Source organism: Phaseolus vulgaris, chromosome 9 (assembly GCF_000499845.2).
Source record: "Phaseolus vulgaris cultivar G19833 chromosome 9, P. vulgaris v2.0, whole genome shotgun sequence".
NCBI classification, from domain to species: Eukaryota; Viridiplantae; Streptophyta; class Magnoliopsida; order Fabales; family Fabaceae; genus Phaseolus; species Phaseolus vulgaris.
This window is the reverse complement of record NC_023751.2, coordinates 12,055,290-12,072,309: the sequence shown is the minus strand read 5'-3', so window position 1 is coordinate 12,072,309 and position 17,020 is coordinate 12,055,290.

Below are 17,020 nucleotides of genomic sequence, written 5' to 3'. Positions count from 1 at the left end.
CAACTAGGGCCAACGTAGCTTAGTAGAGCTTATTTCATAGGCTAATATTAATTTAGTGCAGATCCCTAAACACTAAATCCATTTAATCATGAACATAATAGTATTTCCTAAGAGCATAAACTTTTGTCATTTCTGACAATTTATTAGACACTAAAACCACAATCTTGAGATTAAACTTTTCTACACATAGAATGATGACTCTTTAATGACTTCTTGTATAATTAATATTTCTCATTGTGCTTTAACCCACAGTTATATTTGTATTATCTTTTTTCAGGTGCTGTGACTATATTGTCGTGTTGATTTCTAATTTCATGGTCCTATTCATCAAATTTTGGATTGAGTCTACTTACGTCGTTTCAATTTTAAATTATCATTTGTTTCTCAGAAACAAATTCTCTTTTGTTTCTATTAGTTGGAGCGTCAATCTTCTACTTTCTTTTTTTCTGCTAAGTCTATGTATCATGTTGTGACCCATGCATGCTTTGCTATATTTGTGATTTGAGCAGCTTAAAAGTTTTTTATATATGTTTGGGTAAATAGTCAACTCAGTACCACAAGTATTGACATATTTCATTTTTAGTACAATAAGAAAAAAAAATCTTAGTACAATAACTTTAATTTCATTAGTTTTGTTTGAATTAGAGATAAAATAATTGAGCACATGTTTGGTCTTTAATAATTGTAAGACTCTTCAAGGTTAATTGCATATTAATGTTAATTCTTTCTTTAATAAACACATGTGGTAATTACTAAAGACCAAATATGTGCTCAATTACATCATCCATTAACGGAGTTCAAACAAAATTAAAAAGTTTTTGTACTAAGACTATTTTTTTTCTTATTGTACTAAAAACAAGTTATGCAAATACTTATCGTATTGAACTAACTATTTACCCTCTATGCTTTAATGACTGTTTATTTGTTGTATATTGAAGTTGTCTAATTATGACTCGTCAATTTGATGATGAACCTGTTAGGCTAATATATTTCCATTTGTGCTCAATGATCAGAGCAATTTGCTGGGACATGGTACTATTCCGTGTATTCAAACTATACTTGGTTAATATGTCATCAGGAGCTTTTTAAATTATCATGCACCAGTAGCTTAGGGTGGTCTGAACTAGAGAAGGCATCTCGTATTATGATAATCTTTTATGGAGTTGTAGAGAGAGCCTATCATTATCTCTTGTGCTTCAATGACTGTATTTGTTGTATGTTGGAGTTGTCTGTACCATATGATGTTGCAATTATGATTCATGAATTTGATGATGAACCCATTGAACTAATATATTTCTGTGTGTGCTCAATGATTAGAGCAATTTTCTGGGACAACATAGTACTGTTATGTGGATTCAGATAACACTTTACCTTGGTTAATTTTTCATTAGGAGCTTTATATGCTATCGTGCACCTGTAGCTTGGGTAGTCTGAACTAGAGAAGGCATCTCATATTTTAATAATCTCTCTTGGAGTTGTAGAGAGTCTATTTTCTGTATTATCTATGATGTCTGCTGGTTATGAACACATTTTGTACTAACTGCTTACTCTTGCTAGTCATTGCATTCTGAGCTTATACTTTCCGTAGAAATATGAACTTACCCTGTGGGATTATATTTAGTTGAAAAAGGATATAACTAATGAATAATCATTCTAAACTGAACTTTTTTCTTATAAGACTGCATGTATTTTACTATTTTATGGAGAAAATAGTCGATCTTAAATAGTAGAATGTATATAATGACTTAGTATAAGAGCAATCGTGTATCCTTTATTGTTTCATTATTGACTCTTCAGTTGATAATGCTTCGTATCTTGAATTGTTTCATTATTATTTTTCTATTATGAAATATAGTTTTGGAGTAGTCATAAGGAGCAGCTCACTGGTTCCCATGCAAGTGATGCAAGGCATTCATTATACCCTGCTTTGTGTTTGTTGTTAGAACATCATAGCATAGGCCTCCTTGTTTGATGTCCTATGTAACACGGCTGTATATAATGGAATCTTAGGATCGTTATGTGCAAAAAGAGAAAATTTGAGGGCATAATGTTCTATTCTTTCAGCTTCTCTTGTAAAAAAAAATCTTTATATATTCTTAGATGAGCACGGATTTATGGTGGAGGAAGGGTTGGTTTGTCATGGTTGTTCTCTTACCCACAAATTTGCAGAATGGCGGGCGTTCGTGTCCTTATTGCATTGCTTAGTACAGTTACTTATACTTTCTCCTCTGAAAAGCTGAGAAAAATAGTATCAGAACCCTGAATGAAAACTCTTAATCTTGTGCTACTTGCTTTGTTTGAATTGTGATTCCGTTCCTCCTTCCCTCGAGTCACTGACAGTGCATTGCATATTTTGTTGGCTTTGGGTAATTCTATGTAGAGGTTGTCTTTTGACCATGAGAGTTTAACATGATGTGATTCTTAACTATTTTGAAATCAACAACCAATAATGCTGTTACATTAAAAAACCAATTCATTCGATGATAGGTCAATCTTTTGAGTGCCCTATGTTTACTGAAGGTTATTTGCCCTTCTTTATTTCAGTTTGTGGTGATATGCAGTTCAGTACTTAACAAATGCAGTTATCTGTATTCCATGGCCATGAATATGAAATAAGCTTCCAAATAAATATAACTTTCTTTTCCCTCTGATATTTACATTTATGTGGATTTTCAGATGAAAGATGTCAACCCCTCAACTGGTACGTGTGTTTACATTTATGTGTGTGCACAAAAGAGAGAGATATTAGTAGTTTATTTAAACTAATAAAAATGGTCTGCAACTCTTACTTCATAAGTTGTCAGCTATAATTTTTCAAAAGAAAATTGTGATTTATGAATTGTGAGTTTTTTCTCGGTGACTGAATTGTTTTCGTTTTTGTTATATTCTAACTGGACATTTTGACTTAGAATCGCTTGTGATTTTGATTCGCAATCACTTGTGATTGGTGTAAAACTTACAAATTTCTATTCTAAAAAAATATCATACAACTGGGGAATTAAGACAATGAGTTGTGTAAATTTTCACCCTATTCCCTAACTTGATTTTTTCTCTTTACTATTGATTTGTTTTTACTCCATCATCCTGCTTCAATTCTTTTCGACTAATTTACTGAAACGGTGCAATTTTGTTGAAATTTATGGATTAATTCTTACGAACTTTGAAATGAAAAGTTGTGCTTTTAAACACATTTGTTTTATCAATTTGTCAGAATATATTTTTATCTTACTTTTATATAAAAATATTTTTTTTCTAAAATTATCACTACAAGCACGACTTTCTCCTTTTTTAAATTTTGTTTAGTCGTTTCTTCCATCCATGTTGGTTTGGAAAAAGAGTAATCTGAATAGACATAACAGAAGGAAGAGTTATCTGGTGATTGAATTCAACATCGAGCGCAATAATACCACGGCATCACCAAGTGTGAATCGGACAATGGACAATAGATTTTGGGGAATCGGAGGTGATGGAGGGTGCGAGAGAGAGATGTTTGGAGTTTTGGAACAACATTCACAAAGAAAAAGGAAGGATTTGATTGTAAGCCAAAACAAATCAAAGAAAGTGAGAGTGAGAGATGTTTAAGTTAGTTGAGCCGCAGAAATGGCAAACAAAATACATTGATTTTTAGTCAAAAACTTTGGAAACAAAGACAGAAAAAAAAATAGCAAATATAATTGTTTGATACATGATTAAGAGAAAAAAATTATATATAAACGCAGTGATGATAGATCTTAAGGAAAGTCACATACTTATTTCATTTGTTCGTTCTGATTAACGATATCTAATTTTAAAAAATTGAAAATTTTGTTTTGTTCAAGGGATAAAATAGCCCTTCATGTGGAGTACAAATATATGTTTTTTCATTCTTCTAATATACAACGTGTTTGTGATTTTATTTGATAGTATAAACAAAATTTTTGAATTTAACTTAGTCCAATTCAGTAAAATATGTCTAAAATATATTATAATAAAGTCGTGTTACAACTAACTATTTCAATAAAAAAAATTCAAGAAACTAAAAAAAAATAAAAAAAATATATATATGTTAAAGTCGTGCTCCATGACTTAATAAAAAAAGTCAAAAATATCACAGAAAATAAAGTATATTTATATAGGAAATCATATTTTTTTTTATTAATTCATATTTTATTATATATTATTGAAATAAATTAAAATGAATATATCAGTTCAAAAGTTTTCTCTTTTCTTAATTCCTTCCGTTTTTAAAAGCATTATTTTCATAAAAATAATCAAAAAATTAAATTAAAATCTTAAAAATTAAGGAAACAAAAGTTGTGTTTGAAAATACTATTCAAATTCTTATTTTCAAACACGATTTATCTGTTTTCATAAAAATTTAAAAAAATTATTTTATTTTAGTAAATTTTATATAAAATTGCACTGTTTGATGAATTAACATTCTTTTCTTATTCTTTATTTTTTTTCAATTAATTCTCCAAAATCCTCCCTTAGTATTAAGCAATGTTGTTTTATAAAGCTCATAAAGTGTTTAAATTCTGAGAAAGACTCCTTAATCATTGGAAGTAATTTGTAGCGAAATAAATTTTCGTTAAGGAAATTAAATGTTGAACAAGTAATAGGAAAAATAATATGGAGAAATGGTAAAATTAATTCAATTAAACTTTTTAATTTATAATAATGACGTTATCAATGTACTAAACAAATATTTAATAATAATAAAACATATTTATAATATTTGATAGGAAAAATAAGTAATGTTTCACAAAGTATAAATGTCTTATAAAATCAAACATGTAAAGCTACGACTTATGTCAAGGACCGAAAGGAGTATTAAGATATAGGAAGCTGGTATATTGATATTATGTATAGTGAAAACATAAACCTAACATTCTAATAAATTATTATTTTTACTATTTTTATTTTATTTTTTAATTTAAAATATTATTATATTATTATAACAAACTGTCAAGTGTTTGTTTTTTACTATTTGTAGTATCAATGAAAAGTTTTCCTAACATATATTATTTACAATGATTTAGTTATGTGTAATTAACTAACTGTATTCAAATGTATTATTTTGGATTTTGGGTATACTTAAAAAAGTTAATAAAACAAATAAATTAAAATATAGTACTTACTTGTAATATTTGATTAAGATAATCTCATTTTAATAAAAATATTAAATAATACATTTAAATTATTATCTGAAAATGAAATAAATATATTTTATTTTGGAAACACAAAATAATAATTAATAAAATAAAATAAAACAAAAAAGTGCATATTTAATTGTACTACATACAAAAAATTGTTCTTACCGAAAACACTCAAACAAGCTAACAATTCAGATTTTTCTAGTTGATCTCTCGGATTTGGGCTTCCAGCTTCTCTCCAGATTGGGTTTTTGACTTCTCCTCACAAATTAGACTTTCGGTTTCTCCTCATAGATGAGTGTGTATACTGCAAGGCGCTCCGATGCCAAAGTCATAAATAGTTTTACATAAGATAAAAATCATATTGTCTTACCTCTTGGGTTGATGATTATTGGACTTATACATTGTGTGGGCCTTTCTTTCTGCACCTCTTTATTATTTTATACACACCCATTAATTTGGACACTTTATTAATTTGGGTCTTGTTCCGGTGATTATATATATGTTTATTTTATTCTTTATATATATAGTTCTCGACATAACTTCTCGGTATATTCTCTCAGTTTCTCGGTCTTGGTAGTAAAAAAAAATTTATTGAAAATAAAATATATACGTTCCCTAAATAACTATAACTATCTAAAAAGTTAATTGAAAATGAAAATTAAGAAAAAGGTTCAGAATTCGGGTGGTGAAATCCGAAATTCTAAACACATTTTTCTAAGAAAAAAAAAGGGAATGCTGAACAGTAAAAAGGTATATTTTATATTTGAGTATGCATAATAATGCTAAAAAAAGTCACATTCCACAATACCCAAATGTTCAGTGAACTTATTATTTGTGTTTCTATTCAATCTGAATTTGCTAGTTTGACACATTGCGAGTCCCAAAAGTACGCTGAGTTTATTTTTATGAGCCGCATACAAAATAACAATGACAATCCATTATATTAATATTTTTAATATTTTTTTATTTTAATTAAATTATTGATAAATATTATTAAATTGTTAAAATAAAATTGTCAATAATATTTGTATTGAGTGGGAAGAGAATGTTTTTTTTTATTAACAATAAAATAAATAAATAAATAAAGACCACTTCGGATTTTCAAACCCTTTACGTAAATATCTGACAATAACTCTTATTAGAACGACTGTCTATCCTATTGAGTGGGAAGAGAGTGTTACAATATAATCTCAAATCAAAACTTAAATATATTTTTCCCTCCTCCCTTTTGTGAAATAGGACATTGATATCTTAAAGAAGTGTGTGTAGAAAAATGAAATAATACATGATGGGCAGTGTAATGCTGTATATACAGACAGATAGACAAGGTCAAGTTTTGAGGCACTGCCTCTCATTCAAACATCACCTTTTCTTTGACTTTAATTCAGGAGATTTGTATTTGGGAATCACTTCCACGTTTTTTTTTCTTCTTTTTTTTTTATCCAACAATGCTGTTTTTTTTTTCAAAATGGTGTAACTTTACAAATCAAATAGATGGATTTTTTTTAAAAAACACCTATATAGATATGTTGATATGTTGGGTTAACATAACATGACATCATGCATGACACAATTTTGATTTTATAAAGTAAATAAAAAAAGTTTTGTTGACAATGTGAACAGTAAATAATATATATTTGATAATGTTTATTATAATATAATAATATTTTTAAATTAAAAAATAAAGTAAAATAAAATATTAATTTATTAAGATGTGAAGCGTATGTTTTTATTATTAAAGGTGTTAATATATCAACACCAATGTAAATTAGTACGAATGAATGAAGTCGTTTTAGATATACACTATTTTTATTAATACTAATCGATGCTGACACGACTTTACTAGCTTTTAAATTAAATTGAAGTTGTATATCTTTTATACGATCATGAATTGTTTTTTTATTTATCTTAAAATTTATATTAATACATATGGTTTATAGAAATTATTATAAAGATAGTGATTAAGATAACATGGAAATTAGGTTTTTAGTTTGTGCAATTATATATTATAATTTGATTACTTTGTGTGATACTGCGAAAAAATGAGGTTATAATGATATATATATATATATATATATATATATAAATTAAAAGTTAATTTTAATATTATTTTTGATTATATGGATAATGCTTTTACATTTGTTCTAAGAATATTAACTTTTTTTTTTCATTTTGTTTGAAATTGGTTCATCTGTTATATGTTATGAAAACGTTGGGTATTTGATCTTTCACATCTAGTTTCAGGTGTTAAATTAGGTCTTGTGTAAGTAGACCAATAATTCTCATCATTTCAAAGTAGATGAAATTGGACCTCATAAATATATATGAAAACTGTATAATGAACAAACAAATGTCGTTAGATGTAAATGACAAAACAAACAAACAACAATTATATGAGAATAAAGCAATCGAAGAGCTTGAAATTATCCACAATCACACTATCATTTAGTTAATTTAATTGTTTATCGCATCAAGTCTCATTTATATTTGCTGGTAATTAGGAGATTCTTGTTATTTTTTCTTAATAAAACAATTATATATTAGTTTAAAGATACACGATTTTAGTTTAATTTAAAAATTGTTAAAGTGGTGCCAAAACTTTTAAAGTAAAATAAAAATATTAACATCTATCAATCCACATTAGTGTGAATTTACTTTCACATAACCAAAGACGTGATATATGCACGACTTCTTCTCATATGGTAATTTTTTTTTAAAATTGTTCATTTTGATAAATTTTTGGCAAAATTGCATATTTTTTTATGAAAAAAACTTATATTATTTTTCCTTTTGTGCTTTTAAAAATGCAAACAAACTTTTAGTAACTCAACCACCTTTCAAAATGCACTCTAAGATTCATAACGCATCTTCCTCTCCTGTTTACAATGAATAAGTTGATGATGATAAGAACCGTGCAGGCACATAGACCACTTAAATAGCCAATCTAAAGAAATATAAATACTCTTTTTATTCTAATAACTCGAATACTCAAGATACAATTTGCATATACAGTCATTAAAAACATCAAACATGTATTCTGTCACGCCTTGTTTTTACAACCACCAAACACTCTACAAACTACAGACTACATAAACGTATCAGATCAGTGTCTCTGCGAGAAGTTTTTCTTCTGAAAAAAAAAAACATCGTAACAACATGGGGAAAAACAGTGTAAAAACCAAAATCGAAAGAAAAAAAAAATGTAATGACTGATTTAATGTAGTTAGTTAATGTCCAGGTCCTTTTTTGCTGGGTCCAGAAGCTAGTCTAAAAGCCAAGCTGCGTTTGGAAACACGAGTGGTTGAATTGTTGGAAGAAACAGCAAAGAACCCTTTCCACAGAGAAGAACCTGATCCTTTCAACTCTACACTGTGACCAGCTACCTCTGTTAACTCCTTCGATCGAAGAACTCGGCTATGCACCAACCATAGCTGTGATGACAACACGAGCATTACGGTAACCAACGAAATGCAAAGGCTCTTCTTCATCAGCATCGTTGTTCACGAAACAAACCCTTTGAAAAATAATAATATTCCTTATTTTCAAGGGCCTCTTCCTATTTGTTTTTTTTTTGGTATTTCCAGCTATTGTATGTTTTGGTCTAAACCAAGAGCCATGCTTGGTTTATATACAGAAAATTTTGTGGTGAGGACGGTGAAGCGCTTTCCACGTGGGCCCTTAAGAGTTGCATTCTTATTTGACTTTTGATTCTACGCTGTGCTATTTCTTTCCGGTGACATCACTTGAAGATTTTGGTGGTGCCCGTGTGGGGATTATGCTTTCTCACTTGCTTTGAATTTCTTCAACCTTTCCAAAATTTGACCTTGTAATAAATACAAACATTAAGTTTTCACCAACAATTACTCATACTAGTCCACATCCCAGCTCGAGAAGGATAATAATAAAAAACAGTGACAACGAAAGAATGCAAAATAAGGTTAACTTGTAAAGTGTGTAGTCTACGTGGGTATGCTTTTGCATGATCACGTTCAACCCATTAGTTTCACACTGGGTTTTGACTCCTGGTTGTGTTGGCAACTAATCAATCTGTTACGCGGTGCATGTTGGGTTCATATTTCATTTTTTAAACATTTATGTACCTTTTTGCATGCTACACACACTAGTTAACAACTAAGAACATGTCCTTTGAAATTTATTGTCCACCTGTCAATTAGGAAAAAACAGTGTTCCTTTCGTTGAACTGTCGCCTTTTCTGAGTTCAAGTTCAGGACGGTGCTGTATGTATGTGGCCCATACTATTTAACCCATTGATGTAATAAGGGTTAGGGTTAGTGATACATAATTTCACATCAACATTAAGTGATAATTAATTTAACTGATTTAGAAGAAAACACGCAATACCATTTGTTTTTGAAATTAGGTCTGCTGTACAATTTTCTAAATCATCTATAACCAATATATTTGTAAGAAGTTTTAAGTTCAAAATTTTGTTGCTGTTGTATAAAAAACAAGCATATATAATCAATGTAGAAAATCATGCACGGATTCTTATCTTCTTCCCCCCACCCCCCATTTGCCCTGGACCCATCTGATGCTGCATTTTCGGCTTGTTTTTCTTCTCCATCTCATAGCTACATTCTGGTTTTTGTCCTTAGTCTACCTAACTGTTTATACAATAACTTTTGTTGAAACACCTTTTTTTTTATAGAGAAACAAAAAATAAATGGCAAATTGCTTAGTTGAACAAAAAGGCTATTTCTGATATTATGACTTGTTTCAATAAGTTTATTCACACAAAATTTAAACAAAATACATAAAAAGTGAACTGGTCTTTTTTTCATAAGTTAAAATTCATGTATATAAATTAAAAATTAAAAATAATATAAAAAAAGTCCTATAAGTTAATTTATATAAAAAATAATTGTAATTTGAGAAATGATATATAAAAAAATACTAATTGAAATTTTAGACAGAGAGATGGATTGGTATATTAGAGTTGTGAATATATATTTATCTTGTAATTTATGACGAATTTAATTTCACTTCTTTCTTCTTCCTAATTCTCTATATTTTTTATTTTATTTTATGGAGAAGCTCCTACAAAATACACTCTTACAATTAAAAAAAGGAAGTTAATTTCTTTCAAAGTTATTTTTATATATTGAATTCCAATTTGGAAAAGGCTAAACTTTGCATGATTACAAATGCTAAGAAAATTTAAGGAAAACTCCTTCCCTGCCCCCACAAAAGAAAGCGTGCAGCCACTTGCCTGTTCCTTCTCGCTTGGTTTTTAAAATAAAGATTTAAAATCCCAAAAGGCCCTCAAATATATATACTGCGCCGAATTTGATTCTCATAAGATCATAATTGGATCGTTGTTTAGAGCAATCACATAACTAACTCCGTTCTTAATTAACACAGTTGTTCCAATCTTAGTATGACTTTTTAAGGGCCCCAAAACATAGTTCACTAGTATATACCCTTCACGTCACAAAAAGGTAATGATGAGGGAGAAAACTTCATTTAAAATAAGTTCATAAATGATTTTTTTTTTAATTACTTCCTATTTTTCAATAAAATATAGGGTGCATATATTACATTATCTTAAAATAATCAGATGTATATTTTTATTTCGTTCTTTAAACATAGTAAGTTTCGGATAAAAAATTATTATGTTATTTTAGTTTGGATCCCAGTCCAAGTGTTTGAATCTTGGACGGCCCAGGCCCTAACAATTCATTGCATAAAATAACTGCTCAGAAATAATTTTCAAAAAACATTAAATATATAGTCAAATAAATAATAGTTACAACAATAATTATTAAAAAGAAATATCGTGGTGGGATAATAATTATCATAACATCACTTTATGCCACTATTTGTTGATTTTTGCGTGAGTCAGTGGTAGAAGACTAAAATATTTGGGCCATGTTATAAGAAATGAAACATGCTTTATGATCCATTCCAAGTAAGAAAAAACACAAACAGTTGGGGGAATTGCACTCTAAGCAAATAGACATAGTATTTATTTAATAGAAATTTACAATTGTGATTTGTTGAATGTAATTTTAAAACAAAAAAAAAATCCTATGACACCGTAATAACACTCATTTTACAACTCATTTTCCAACTCATTTTAATAATATAATACTATATTAAATTAAATAAATAAAATAAAATATTATTTTATTTGGTTATTTCTTAATATGTAGACTCTATTTAACAGTTAAAGTATCTTCAAAATTGTTCCATTTAAAAAAAAAATCCCATTATAATTTGGTGGAGAATTGTCTTATTTTATGTGTTTAGTAACCTACTAAACAACTTATATTTAATACCACAGTATGTTGCATCTTTCACTTGATTTATGGTGCGCGGAACGGGTCGGGTCGATGCTTGAAGAAAAAGTAAACAGAAACACAGTTTAACTAAAAGTTAAAGTGAATAACAAAAATGACTGAAGTGTAATTTCTAATTCTTCAAAATATACAAAATTAACATAGAATCAGATATTTTTATTTATTTCATGTTTCTCAAACTCCCAAAAATATTAATTATCGTATTTAACTGGATAATACTTTTTTAAAATAAAAAAAAGTAACAATATTCATGTTGGATTCTCTCTTGTTTTTTTAACCGACTTCATTAACTAAATTAAAAAAAAAATATGAAAACAATTACTTAGAGGTGTTTTAATATATGTTCAGTTTGATATTTAGAGTCTCGTAGTATCGATGTGAAAAATTAAAATCATTAAAAAATTCAGCTGAAATAAAAATTATGGTTCCACGTTCAACTTAATTTAATGTAAAATCAAAGAGTCTAATAGATTTTAAAAAAATAAGGACAATTTTATCTATACTTATATATAAAAAAAATATTATTATAATAATATTTAATTTTATTATTATATTATGGCACTACGTTATTTTTATTTTTTTAAAATATATTAAAACACTTATCAAAACAATTTTAAGTATAAAACAGGCTTTTTAATTTAATTTTTTGAAATATATCTTTATTTATTTGATTTTTACGATCGTTTACTTTTTTTCATTTTGAATTTTGGAATTTTATTATTCTTTTTTTTTTCTTTTTTTCACTTTATATTTTTCTTTCATAATTTTTTTCTTAAATCCAATAACATAACTCTCATATTCTATGTATACATTCAGATACACATGAATTCATGTTTTATTTAAATAAATATAATATATATATATATATATAATAATAATAATAATAAAATAAATAAATAAAAAATATAGATGCATATACGTGCGAAAGCAAGTATTCTCACTAATCTCTTTAAAGTGAGTAAAATATTTGAAATTTGATGCATAACATTGTATGATTTTGATTTTTGTCACTCAATTTCTCTTGATATAAAATATTGGCATTAGACAACCAATTTATTTTACACTCAAAATGTATAAGCAATAAAAATAATTAAAAGATATAATTTAATGATTTAAATTGATGCATGTTATACAATGCTGTTAAAAAGTGCTAAATTTTAAATTAATAAAAGCTGATCTCTTTCTTAATTGAATATCATATTCATATATATATATATATATATATATATATATATATATATATATATATATATATATATAAGTAGGGATTCACATGCTCAGAATAAATGGAATTACTTACTCTTAATCTTAACATTCTATTTTGTTTTAAATTAACTGTTCAGATTAACTGAATAATAGATGCATTAAATTCTTTAAAAAAATCATTAATATCTTTTTTTGTAAATTCTCTCTCTTTCTTCAAATATTTCTTATTAAAAAGATGGTCACTCCATACAAACAAATATTTTTATAAGAGAGCTTACTTTATTTTATAAATACATATATATATATATTAAATTTAATTACATTATAACTATTTTAAATTTAATTATAATAATATTGCAATTAACTATATTTGGATATACCTATTTATAACATTAAAATTATAACAGATACTGTTTATAATAATCAAATATCACACTATGAGTTTATTAAAATTATTAACTTTTGTAATATTTATTTATATTTAATTAAATTTTCTAATAATCCAAAATTTAATCTTTTTTAATATAATTTTTAATTCTTTCAAGTATAATTAATTTTTATAGATAGCTATATAATAAATAGTAAAACATATATTTATATCATTATTTTTTAAATGCCTAATTTTAATTTCTATGCAACATGTATTCTTAATAATATAACTATATTTTTTTAAATGTAATTTTAACCAAAATATAATTTTTTAATATTTTTTTTATACCATAAAAAATTATAATAGATAATTGTTTAATTTTTATTTATTCTAGTTGAATAGGAATATGTTTAATTTTTCATTTATTTTAATTGAAAATATAAGGTATTATTATTTTATTGATATTTTTAATAATTAATAAATATAATATTTTTATTTATAATTTTTTGTAAAAGATTATTATACTTGTAAAATAATTAAATACACAATTTATATAAATGTATGTTTCATTATTTATTATATTCTATCTAAAAATATTAATTAATGTTTTAAAGAGTTAAGGTTTAGCTTATTAAAAAAAAACAATTAAAACGTAAATTAATATTACATACCTTAACAATTTTAATAAACTGAAAATATTATATTAAACTTTCATATTTAATTTAATTATTGTAAATCCACTAATTATAATGTTATTATAGTTAAATTTTAAAATAATTATAATGTAACTATATTTAATAAAAATGTAAGTGTATAAGAAAAAGGAAGGTCTTTTTAAAAAATGAATCTTTGTCTAAAGTGTAAATTTTTTATCAAGAAACATTTTTATAATATTCTCTTCATTATAATGAAATAATTATTTCATTGATAAATACATATTAATGAAGAATAAAGAGAATATTATAACAAATACATTGCATAAAGATACTGATATTTTCTTTTAATAGAGAATTAAAAGTGTATATTACCAACTTAATTTGACCTAATAAAATAGAATCTTATACTCATATAATTGTACACACAAAATTGTAAATATAAATCATTATTATTTATGCTTTTTTATAGGTGAAGTGATATTGTTTATGTTTAATTATTATTTATATGTTGTAAGATTTCTTAGTAGAGTAGGAAATACACTATTCATTTGTTTTCTGTAATCGAAATGATGATATTTTAATGGTGATCATTTAAAGACTATAACACTTATAACGTGTGTGCGGTACTAGTTGTTTATGGTGACTTCAAAAATATTTTGGTCCACCATCATGGACAACTATCAACTCTTGTAATTAGAATGTCTCGCAAAGGATGAAAATGCAATTTGAAGAGAATCTGGATAAAAAAACTCGAGAATCCTTGTAGTGAAAGTTCAATGAGAAGTTAAAGTTCCTTCATCATTAACAATAGACTCGAGGAACACCTACATTTCCCGAGGTTGTTTGAGTGAGCACGAAAGGGATTTGTGTTGCTACTATTGTAAATTCCTTGTGGATCATGTTCACACTGATGTATCAAACCAATGTGAGTTATATGTTGAATATAATCATCCTTGTTTATTCGCATTTGGACAAAAAAGGAAAAATTAATAATCTATGGTATTTCTCTACAATCCAACTGAGTGGTATCTCTACAATCCAACTGAGTGGTAGTGGTGGTTGATGAAGTAGGAGATGTTGTTTCTCAAGTGACTTTATCCAACACAAAGGTCCAATTGGTGGGAGAGACTTTAGACGTGTTTTTGGCATGACCTACATTTATTGTCAAGTCAGTATCATTACGACCACATGTATTATATTATGTTTTTTCTATTTACTTGTTATTGATACGATGTTGGTCAATATTGAAGTAATATTTTGTCTTTGTTTATGATCATATTTGACATGATAAGCAGGTCATGGTAGCACCATCTACTGATGATGATTACATGGTAAAAGTTGAAGATTATTCAATATCTCAACTTTTAACCATACTACCGAGGTTGAGGAGGAAACCACTACAACTACATTGGAACAACATAGTATTTGACATCAATAATATTGTTTTTCCTTTTATTAGAGGTTGTTGGGGGAAATATTCATATTAAACATTTTAGTGATACAACTAAGGGTCATATAAGTAATTTAATGTTGTTTATGTTTTTCATATTATAATAATTACATTTAACTTAAATTCATTGTGTTAGGTATATGGATAATTAAGCGTGGACCAAGACAAATAAGAAATATATGGATTTCTTAAGCCTCAATACATCAAAAAATATGGAAACACAAAAATTTAGATCCAACAATACATGCAAACATGATTAAGAGTGTGTTTAGATTGGAGAGGAGATTTGAGGGTGTGGATTTAGAGTGATTTGAGAGGAGAGTGAGGTTGTTTGGATTGGGGTATGTTAAAGTAGATTTGTGAGGAAAGTTTATTGAAGTTTGGAAGTGATGTGATGTTGTGAAAGATTTTTAAATTTTTTAAAATGTATACAAATTTAAGAAATTAATACAAAAGAATTTATAAATATAGATTAGAATTAAAATAAATTCAAAATTAAAAAATTAATATTAAATATTAATAAAATACGTATTAATAATTAAAATTAATTTTTTATTTATTTTATTATAATATGAAAGTTAATACTAATAATTAATAAATAAATTATAAAGGTTAAATATATATATTAAAATTTAATTTATATATAATCAGTATATATTTTATTAACTTTTTGAAAAAAATAATATATAATTCTCTTTCTCTGCAATTCATGAGAGAAAAGAAAATTTTGAACAAAAATATCTTATCGTTTTTCATGTTTTTATCCTCGTTTTTCCAACTTTCATTCGTCTCTTTCTTTCTTTGCTTTTCCGCACTTGGATACAAACAAGCCCTAACTGACTTTTACAAACACATTTATTTGCCTCTATATATTGAAGTTTAGTATTTATTTTTTACTTTAGACAACATAAAACTAGATCACACTTATATAACCGTTTCCTACATATAGAAAATTCAACAATTTTACTAGTGTGGTTGAAGGATTTCCAAATACCACGTTTGTAAAATTATTGATTATTTATACCACATTTTTTAAGTGTTGTGGATTAAACAATAACAATGTGACTTAAAAGTGGTCACACACATATAAATATGACCTAAAAGTGGAAAAAGACAATACTTTTGTAATTATGGCATATAAATCATTATATTTTTTTTAAAAATAAACCACATTAAAAAAGTATGACCTTAAATAATAAAATGTAAGACCCTAAACATTTTAAATCGTATTTAATTAAAGTTCTCTTTAATATAGAGAATGATTATTAAAACATGGTTACTTTTTAAAAATTGTGGATATTTTAAATCACATTTAATTAATCAATTGGTAAAATTAAAAAAAAACTTAAAAAAATAAAAAATAAAAAATGCTTTCAGATTTCAAATATACAATACCTTTTTACTTTTTCCATTCTCCAACATGTTCTCAAATCTAAGTAGTTTTTACTGGTTTACAAATTGAAATTCAAAACATTATAAAATAAAAATCCAAAATATTATTATTATTATTAATATTACATGAAATCAAAATCAATTTTATTAAAAGAAAGTCCAAAATTTAAATTGAATTATGACGTAAATATACATCAGACTTATGAAAGAAATTGAAGTCAAACAGTGCATGGTCCAACGTAAATATTGAACTTTTTAATTTATTTTTTTATTACAACTTTACATCAAACCATGTTCTAATCTAATCTAAAATATAAGTTTTGATGTGAAAGATTTACTTTAAATTACTTTACCTTTATTCACATGAGATTGTTAAGAGAGGTAAATCTCTAAAATAAAATAAAACAAACATAAAATATCTCTATTACACTAATTTTAAGATTGAAAGTAAGTCATCTAACTTGTTTTTGTAGTAAGGTGAATCTCTC